At 45.3% G+C, this 9313-nt stretch overlaps 1 non-coding gene across 1 annotated transcript; it reads left to right on the top strand.

The window, feature by feature from the left end:
- Positions 1 to 3467: 3467 nt before the first annotated feature.
- Positions 3468 to 3520, top strand: LOC135534748 (U7 small nuclear RNA). The gene has a single exon (XR_010454735.1). It is a non-coding gene; the product is annotated as a U7 small nuclear RNA (small nuclear RNA).
- Positions 3521 to 9313: the final 5793 nt, after the last annotated feature.

The raw sequence follows: 9313 nt of genomic DNA, 5'->3' as shown, positions 1-9313 counted from the left end.
TGTGACCTCCCTCATCTCCTCCCTCCTGAGACATTATCACTCAGTGTAACCTCCCTCATCTCCTCTCTCCTGAGACTATATAACTCAGTGTGACCTCCTCTCATCTCCTCCCTCCTCAGACTATATAACTCAGTGTGACCTCCCCTCATCTCCTCCCTCCTCAGACATTATCACTCAGTGTGACCTCCCCTCATCTCCTCCCTCCTCAGACTATATAACTCAGTGTGACCTCCTCTCATCTCCTCCCTCCTCAGACTATATAACTCAGCGTGACCTCCTCTCATCTCCTCCCTCCTCAGACTATATAACTCAGCGTGACCTCCTCTCATCTCCTCCCTCCTCAGACTATATAACTCAGTGTGACCTCCCCTCATCTCCTCCCTCCTCAGACTATATAACTCAGCATGACCTCCTCTCATCTCCTCCCTCCTCAGACTATATAACTCAGTGTGACCTCCCCCTCATCTCCTCCCTCCTCAGACTATATAACTCAGTGTGACCTCCTCTCATCTCCTCCCTCCTCAGACTATATAACTCAGTAAAATCTCCTCTCATCTCCTCCCTCCTCAGACTATATATCTCAGTGTGACCTCCTCTCATCTCCTCCCTCCCTCAGACATTATAACTCAGTGTGACCTCCCTCATCTCCTCCCTCCTCAGACTATATAACTCAGTGTGACCTCCCCTCATCTTCTCCCTCCTCAGACATTATCACTCAGCGTGACCTCCTCTCATCTCCTCCCTCCTCAGACTATATAACTCAGCGTGACCTCCCCTCATCTCCTCCCTCCTCAGACTATATAACTCAGTGTGACCTCCTCTCATCTCCTCCCTCCTCAGACTATATAACTCAGTGTGACCTCCCTCATCTCCTCCCTCCTCAGACTATATAACTCAGTGTGACCTCCCCCTCATCTCCTCCCTCCTCAGACTATATAACTCAGTGTGACCTCCTCTCATCTCCTCCCTCCTCAGACTATATAACTCAGCGTGACCTCCCTCATCTCCTCCCTCCTCAGACTATATAACTCAGTGTGACCTCCCCCTCATCTCCTCCCTCCTCAGACTATATAACTCAGTGTGACCTCCTCTCATCTCCTCCCTCCTCAGACTATATAACTCAGTGTGACCTCCCCTCATCTCCTCCCCTGCTCAGACATTATAACTCAGTGTGACCTCCTCTCATCTCCTCCCTCCTCAGACTATATAACTCAGTGTGACCTCCCCCTCATCTCCTCCCTCCTCAGACTATATAACTCAGTGTGACCTCCTCTCATCTCCTCCCCTCCTCAGACTATATAACTCAGTGTGACCTCCCCTCATCTCCTCCCTCCTCAGACTATATAACTCAGTGTGACCTCCCCTCATCTCCTCCCTCCTCAGACTATATAACTCAGTGTGACCTCCTCTCATCTCCTCCCTCCTCAGACTATATAACTCAGCGTGACCTCCCCTCATCTCCTCCCTCCTCAGACTATATAACTCAGCGTGACCTCCTCTCATCTCCTCCCTGCTCAGACAATATCACTCATCAGCTCCTCTTGCCACAGGGCACCATCTATCAGACTGTTAAGCCATCATTTATCTTCCTTCAGAGAGCTTACACCGCCTCACTGCTCCGCTACTCACCGCTGTGTGTGTGTGTGTGTGTGTGTGTGTGTGTGTGTGTGTGTGTGTGTGTGTGTGTGTGTGTGTGTGTGTGTGTGTGTGTGTGTGTGTGTGTGTGTGTGTGTGTGTGTGTGTGTGTGTGTGTGTGTGTGTGTGTGTGTGTGCGTGCGCGCGCCTGCGTGCGTGCGTGTGGTGTCAATGCCCCACTGCTGAGGCCCTCTGATAAACATCCCATACTGTATCATCTGAACCTGACAGGCTCTACCCACATGAAAGTATACTACAGTTTACTATAGAATACTACAGTACTTACAATATAATTCTATAATATACTTTAAAATAATATGCTACACACATTATCCCTTGATCATGTGGGAGGCAGGTAGCCTAGTGGTTAGCACATTGAGCCAGTAACCGAAAGGTTGCTAGATTGAATCCCTCAGCTGACAAAGTAAAAATCTGATGTTCTCCCCCTGGACAAGGCAGTTAACCCACTGTTCCCCTGGACAAGGCAGTTAACCCACTGTTCCCCTGAACAAGGCAGTTAACCCACTGTTCCCCTGAACAAGGCAGTTAACCCACTGTTCCCCTGAACAAGGCAGTTAACCCACTGTTCCCCTGAACAAGGCAGTTAACCCACTGTTCCCCTGAACAAGGCAGTTAACCCACTGTTCCCCTGAACAAGGAGCCAGTTAACCCACTGTTCCCTGAACAAGACAGCAGTTAACCCACTGTTCCCTGAACAAGGCAGTTGACCCACTGTTCCCTGAACAAGGCAGTGAACCCACTGTTCCCTGAACAAGGCAGTTAACCCACTGTTCCCCTGAACAAGGCAGTTAACCCACTGTTCCCCTGAACAAGGCAGTGAACCCACTGTTCCCTGAACAAGGCAGTGAACCCACTGTTCCCTGAACAAGGCAGTTAACCCACTGTTCCCCTGAACAAGGCAGTTAACCCACTGTTCCTTGAACAAGGCAGTGAACCCTGTTCCCCTGAACAAGGCAGTTAACCCACTGTTCCCTTGAACAAGGCAGTTAACCCACTGTTCCCCTGAACTAGGCAGTTAACCCACTGTTTCCCTGAACAAGACAGTGAACCCACTGTTCCCTGAACAAGGCAGTTAACCCACTGTTCCCTGAACAAGGCAGTTGACCCACTGTTTCCCTGAACAAGGCAGTTGACCCACTGTTTCCCTGAACAAGGCAGTTAACCCACTGTTCCCTTGAACAAGGCAGTTAACCCACTGTTCCCCTGAACTAGGCAGTTAACCCACTGTTTCCCTGAACAAGGCAGTGAACCCACTGTTCCCCTGAACAAGGCAGTTAACCCACTGTTCCCCTGAACAAGGCAGTTGACCCACTGTTTCCCTGAACAAGGCAGTTGACCCACTGTTTCCCTGAACAAGGCAGTTAACCCACTGTTCCCCTGAACAAGGCAGTTAACCCACTGTTCCTAGGCTGTGTGTTCTTTACTGACTTGCCTAGGTAAATAAAGGTTCAATTAAAAATTATAATGTGTAGTACTTACAATAGAATGTTGTAGTATACTGTAGAATACTACAGTAAATAGTGCAATATTATCCCCCCCAAAAAACACTGTAGTAAATACTACAGTAATGTCAGCAAAAACTACACTTTTTTAACTGTAGTAAAAAATTACAAATTAAAAAGTATATGCTAATTTTAATTTGCATATACCCTCCCTATTCCCCTCTCCATGTCTCAATTTATGCCACCCATAAGTGAGAAACCTACATGACAAGTATAGACCATTTTGTGTGACCTACAGGTTATAGAAAAGAGCATCAAGCCCTGAATTATCTGTTCAGACAGTAGTCCTGTCTATCTCCAGGTTATGAAAAATGTGCTCTTTTAGTATTTCTCCAGTAGGTTTCCTGAAGGAGAAAGCCTCCACTTCTATGTTCAAGATAGTAAATACTACAGTCTGCAAAAACACTACAGTAAATACTACAGTATACTACAATCTGCAAAAAAACACTACATTAATTACTATAGTATATGCTACAGTTTTCTTTACTACAGTATTTATATATTAGTTAACTGGAAATACTACAGTATAATATAGTAAATACTACAGTAAAAACTACAGTATAATACAGGAAGTACTACAATAAATACTATAGTTTCACTGTAGTGTTTTTGCAGACTTTAGTCATTAAAGACTGCAAAAACACTACAGTGAAAACTATAGTATTTATACCATAGTACTCAATAGTATTTTGTCATGTGGGTATTCAGCCCCACTCACATAAATCCCCTGTGGACGCCTTACGAGAGGACCTTAGACAGATTATCATTAGTCTGTTTACCATGACAACTGTTGGAGCTGCGTTCAAGTGGCGTGTGATCCATCACTAGAACGTCAGCTCGTTTGATAAATGCTCTTTGTTTCCAAAGCTAGACGGTCTTGTATCTCGTCTGCGTTTCTGCGTTATTTAAATATCTAATTGTTGATTCAAGGATTCCTTCCTGGCGAACAACGAAAGTTTATTTAAGTTTATTTAAGGAGGTGGACGCTAACGTGATTCCCTCTGTAGTGTCATCTAACGGTCGAATAACGTTTTTAACAACCTGGTTTCCCCAAGCATTCATTCCTCCACGTTTTCCCTCAGCTGATTCAGCCTAACTTCACCTGACGAGTCAACGCCATGACTAAGGCTATAATGAGACATACATACAGCCATGACTAATGGTTTCCTTTCATCTTTCATTCCTCTAATCTAGGTAATGTTCCGTTGCCAGAGAACGGGCTGTCTCCTCGGCAACCATCACTGATGGAACTCTCAACGATCTCTCCGTGAGGAGGGGCGAGCGTAAAGTTAGGAACTAGAAAACAGTCATTTAATAGGATCTCTATGAGAGAAGAGAACATTCTAGAATACAATAATGCCATTCTTCTTCATTATTGCTCAACTGTCTAAAATTAGATGATGCCTTGATTGAGCGAGAAAAGAAAAAACTATTTCCAGGTTAAGCCAAGTAACAAACATCCTGGTCCTGTAGCCATGCGTGTGTGTGTGTGTGTGTGTGTGTGTGTGTGTGTGTGTGTGTGTGTGTGTGTGTGGTGTGTGTGTGTGTGTGTGCGTGTGCGTGTTGTGTGTTGTGTGTTGTGTGTGTGTGCGTGTGCGTGTGCGTGTGCGTGTGCGTGTGCGTGTGCGTGTGTGTGTGTGTGTGTGTACATGTGTACATGTGTACGGAGTCATAGATTAGATACTAGGTTGAAGTGGTCAGAGGGCATCCGGGGTTTGAGTTGGTCACTACTCTGAGGTAATGGCTCAGTTTCGTTCCGGGGAAGTAGAAACCTGACCACAGTAACACACACAACAGAAAGAGTTGTATCCCTCCCATGAAATCAACAGTCAACGTCATGGGTGTGATTTATGCACTCAATACCTTCTGTGTTCAAATCCAAAAGTCAAATTCGGAGGTAGGAACAATTTCTCATTTAAAAAAAATTGAATGACTTATATGATAATAAAATCTATTTCTAGGTCGATATGTTATAATACCTTTGGGTGGTCGTAAAAGGGGGATGGTTAGGGGGGATGACCTGAGGTTTGTCTCTCTAATTCCTCCAGTCTAGACATTCTACGGTGACTGCTGGGGATTGAAGAGCTGAGCATCAGAAACATACAGTACCTATAGAATCCAGGACGTCTGTGGCAATGAGGTGATCCTCGTGTTCAGAACCAGCTGTTAAAGCGTAGCCACTGACTGATCACTGCACAGTGGAAACCAAGCAGGCATGATGCCTTGACGGTGTGTTCACCATGCTGTGGCAGAGGTGTGGCTTAACGCCATGTCACATCATGAATAACCCACAGATCTGACTTAGTGAATAACATTAGGGGAGAGTGGGGTAAATTGAGCCAAAGGGTAAATTGAACCAAAGGGGTAAATTGAACCAAAGGGGTAAATTGAACCAAAGGGGTAAATTGAGCCAAAGGGGTAAATTGAGCCAAAGGGGTAAATTGATCCAAAGGGGTAAATTGATCCAAAGGGGTAATTTGAGCCATGTGGTAAATTGATCCAAAGGGTAAATTGAGCCAAAGGGGTAAATTGATGCAAAGGGGTAAATTGAGCCAAGGGGTAAATTGATCCAAAGGGGTAAATTGAGCTAAAGGGTAAATTGATCCAAGGGGTAAATTGATCCAAAGGGGTAAATTGAGCCATGTGGTAAATTGATCCAAAGGGGTAAATTGAGCCATGTGGTAAATTGATCCAAAGGGGTAAATTGAGCCAAAGGGTAAATTGATCCAAAGGGGTAAATTGATCCAAAGGGGTAAATTGATCCAAAGGGGTAAATTGAGCCATGTGGTAAATTGATCCAAAGGGGTAAATTGAGCCAAAGGGGTAAATTGATCCAAAGGGGTAAATTGAGCCAAAGGGGTAAATTGATCCAAAGGGGTAAATTGAGCCAAAGGGGTAACTTGATCCATGTGGTAAATTGAGCCAAAGGGGTAAGTTAATTAAGCCACCCTTGTTTCTAGGAAACCATACACACAATGTATAATTTGACCAAACATTTCAGAAGAGGTCATCATTTCATGGAGTCTGGGAAAGAAGAAACCACATTGTAAAAAGTGGCAAGTAAGATAGGTCCGGAAAACAGATTTTTCCCTAAGTCAAATAAATGTATTGTAGTAGAGGTTTCATAATGCTTGTATCTAAAACAAAGTAGATCATTTTAAGATCGTTCTATACATCAGTTAGGGGTCAACAAAAGCTTCAATATGAGGTCCTGAACCTGACATGAAAGTACATCCTTGTAGCTGTGTGGACTAATATAGTCAAAAGGTTTGCCTTAAGGTAAGTTGAGCCAATGGCCTCCGTTCTCGTTGAGCCAATGGAAGGGTTTTCTTCCCAGGCGTAATGCAAGGCATTATCACCTGTTTATGAGGTAACAACAGGGCCTGTGTTAAAATTACAAAGTGTTTGTTAGGTGTTAAGCCTGTGTTAAAATTACAAAGGGTTTGTTAGGTGTTAAAGGATGCTTAAAAATAAACTAAAAAAGTGATTGTGATGAATTGTGTTTAAAGAAATAAAAATAGACAATAGTCGTAGTGGTATTATTTCATTCAGTACAGACATTTGTAGGCGGCTTAACTTACCCTGTCCTGCAGACAAGCTACGTTTTCAAAGCTGTTGTGTTTACATGAATTCAGATCATTTCCAGGGATATAGAACATCTTGGACATATATGTAGAGATCTTTGTTAGAAAGAATATTATATTTCCCTTTGACAGCGTGATGCTGATTGTAAAAAAAGAGCTCAACTTACCCCTCTCTCCCCTACCTCAACAAGGGGGGAGATTCTAAAGATAGCCCAGTGACTGAATATATCCATGATCATTTCTTTGTCCCCATGGTAGGTCATAAAGACAGACATTGTTGTTTCTGCTTTGAGGTTGAATGGGCATATAATATATCCTTATCCGCTCTCCTATTGGCCTACATTCACTCATTCATTCTGCAGAAGAAAAACAAACTGTGGTAACCGCATCCTCGGGAAGGCCATTGTTAACCTGATGACCTCATCCTGTGACCTCATAGCTTAGCTCAGAGTTCTAAGGTTCTCTGAAGTCCTTGAATCCCAGGCATCACACCCCAAATGGCACCCTGTTCCCTAAATAGTGGACTACTTTTAAACAGAGCCCTATGGGAGTTCTGTATGGGCCATGGTCAAAAGTAGTGCACTATGTAGGGAATAGAGTGCCTTTTGGGATGCACTCTGGATTTCCTTTCCGACAGTAATGTGGCTCATTGTCGTTACGTTTGATAAATCACCCAGAGATCAGAGGACAGCTAATTGGGAGGTTTTCTGTGCCTGAAGGGGCGATTCTCTTAGGCCAGTTTTGAAGGAACGTTCCCTAGTTCTTCCATGTTGTTATATTGCTCATCTGTGTGTGTGTGTGTGTGTGTGTGTGTGTGTGTGTGTGTGTGTGTGTGTGTGTGTGTGTGTGTGTGTGTGTGTGTGTGTGTGTGTGTGTGTGTGTGTGTGTGTGTGTGTGTGTGTGCGCGTGTGAGCGTGCGTGCGTGGTGGTGGTGGTGGTGGTGGTGGTGGTGGTGGTGTAGGCCTCGAGAGAGCAACACACCACCCTGCACCCTCAACCCTTTGAACCTCTGCCCTGCCCTGGGTTGGGTTGCCTCTAAGTCCGGGCTCTGCTTCCGGGCCCCAGGGTGAAACTGAGGGATAGAGGGATAGATTGGGTTAACAAGGCCAGGCAATGTTTGTGTTTCTGTGTTCTATCCACCCATTGTGATTTCTGACTGAATGGACCAGACGACCTGGACTTAAGTGGTGTGGTTGGGTAGTCTATCTCTTTCTCCTGCAGAGGTAGAGTTACCTCGCTGAAATTGGAGGCCATTCAGAGTGTGAGACAGGAAGTGGTAGTGATATGCTTGTGTCATTCGTGCACTGACAAACCTGTTCAAATGTCCTGGTGACCTTCTACCCTTCCAGTTGTGGAGAAGAGAGCTGGGAACTGAAGCCTTCAGTCCTCCTCCTGGACACATGAAGTACTGTAACCTTCAGTCCTCCTCCTGGACACATGAAGTACTGTAGCCTTCAGTCCTCCTACTGGACACATGAAGTACTGTAGCCTTCAGTCCTCCTCCTGGACACATGAAGTACTGTAGCCTTCAGTCCTCCTGGACACATGAAGTACTGTAGCCTTCAGTCCTCTACTGGACACATGAAGTACTGCAGCCTTCAGTCCTCCTGGACACATGAAGTCACTGTAGCCTTCAGTCCTCACTGGACACATGAAGTACTGTAGCCTTCAGTCACTCCTCACTGGACACATGAAGTACTGTAGCCTTCAGTCCTCACTGGACACATGAAGTACTGTAGCCTTCAGTCCTCCCCTGGACACATGAAGTACTGTAACCTTCAGTCCTCCTGGACACATGAAGTACTGTAACCTTCAGTCCTCCTGGACACATGAAGTACTGTAGCCTTCAGTCCTCCTGGACACATGAAGTACTGTAGCCTTCAGTCCTCCTACTGGACACATGAAGTACTGTAGCCTTCAGTCCTACTGGACACATGAAGTACTGTAGCCTTCAGTCCTCCTACTGGACACATGAAGTACTGTAGCCTTCAGTCCTCCTCCTGGACACATGAAGTACTGTAGCCTTCAGTCCTCCTGGACACATGATACTGTACCTTCAGTCCCATTGGACATGAGCTGCGCTTCAGTCCTCCTACTGGACACATGAAGTACTGTAGCCTTCAGTCCTCCTACTGGACACATGAAGTACTGTAACCTTCAGTCCTCCTACTGGACACATGAAGTACTGTATCCTTCAGTCCTCCTACTGGACACATGATGTACTGTAGCCTTCAGTCCTCCTGGACACATGAAGTACTGTAGCCTTCAGTCCTCCTACTGGACACATGAAGTGCTGTAACCTTCAGTCCTCCTACTGGACACATGAAGACTGTAACCTTCAGTCCTCCTACTGGACACATGAAGTACTGTAGCCTTCAGTCCTCCTACTGGACACATGAAGTACTGTAGCCTTCAGTCCTCCTACTGGACACATGAAGTACTGTAACCTTCAGTCCTCCTACTGGACACATGAAGTACTGTAACCTTCAGTCCTCCTACTGGACACATGAAGTACTGTAACCTTCAGTCCTCCTACTGGACACATGAAGTACTGTAACCTTCAGTCCTCCT

Source organism: Oncorhynchus masou, unplaced genomic scaffold (assembly GCF_036934945.1).
Source record: "Oncorhynchus masou masou isolate Uvic2021 unplaced genomic scaffold, UVic_Omas_1.1 unplaced_scaffold_3917, whole genome shotgun sequence".
Lineage (NCBI taxonomy): Eukaryota > Metazoa > Chordata > Actinopteri > Salmoniformes > Salmonidae > Oncorhynchus > Oncorhynchus masou.
The sequence above is the reverse complement of the archived record's forward strand: the minus strand, read 5'-3'. Positions and strand labels throughout refer to the sequence as shown.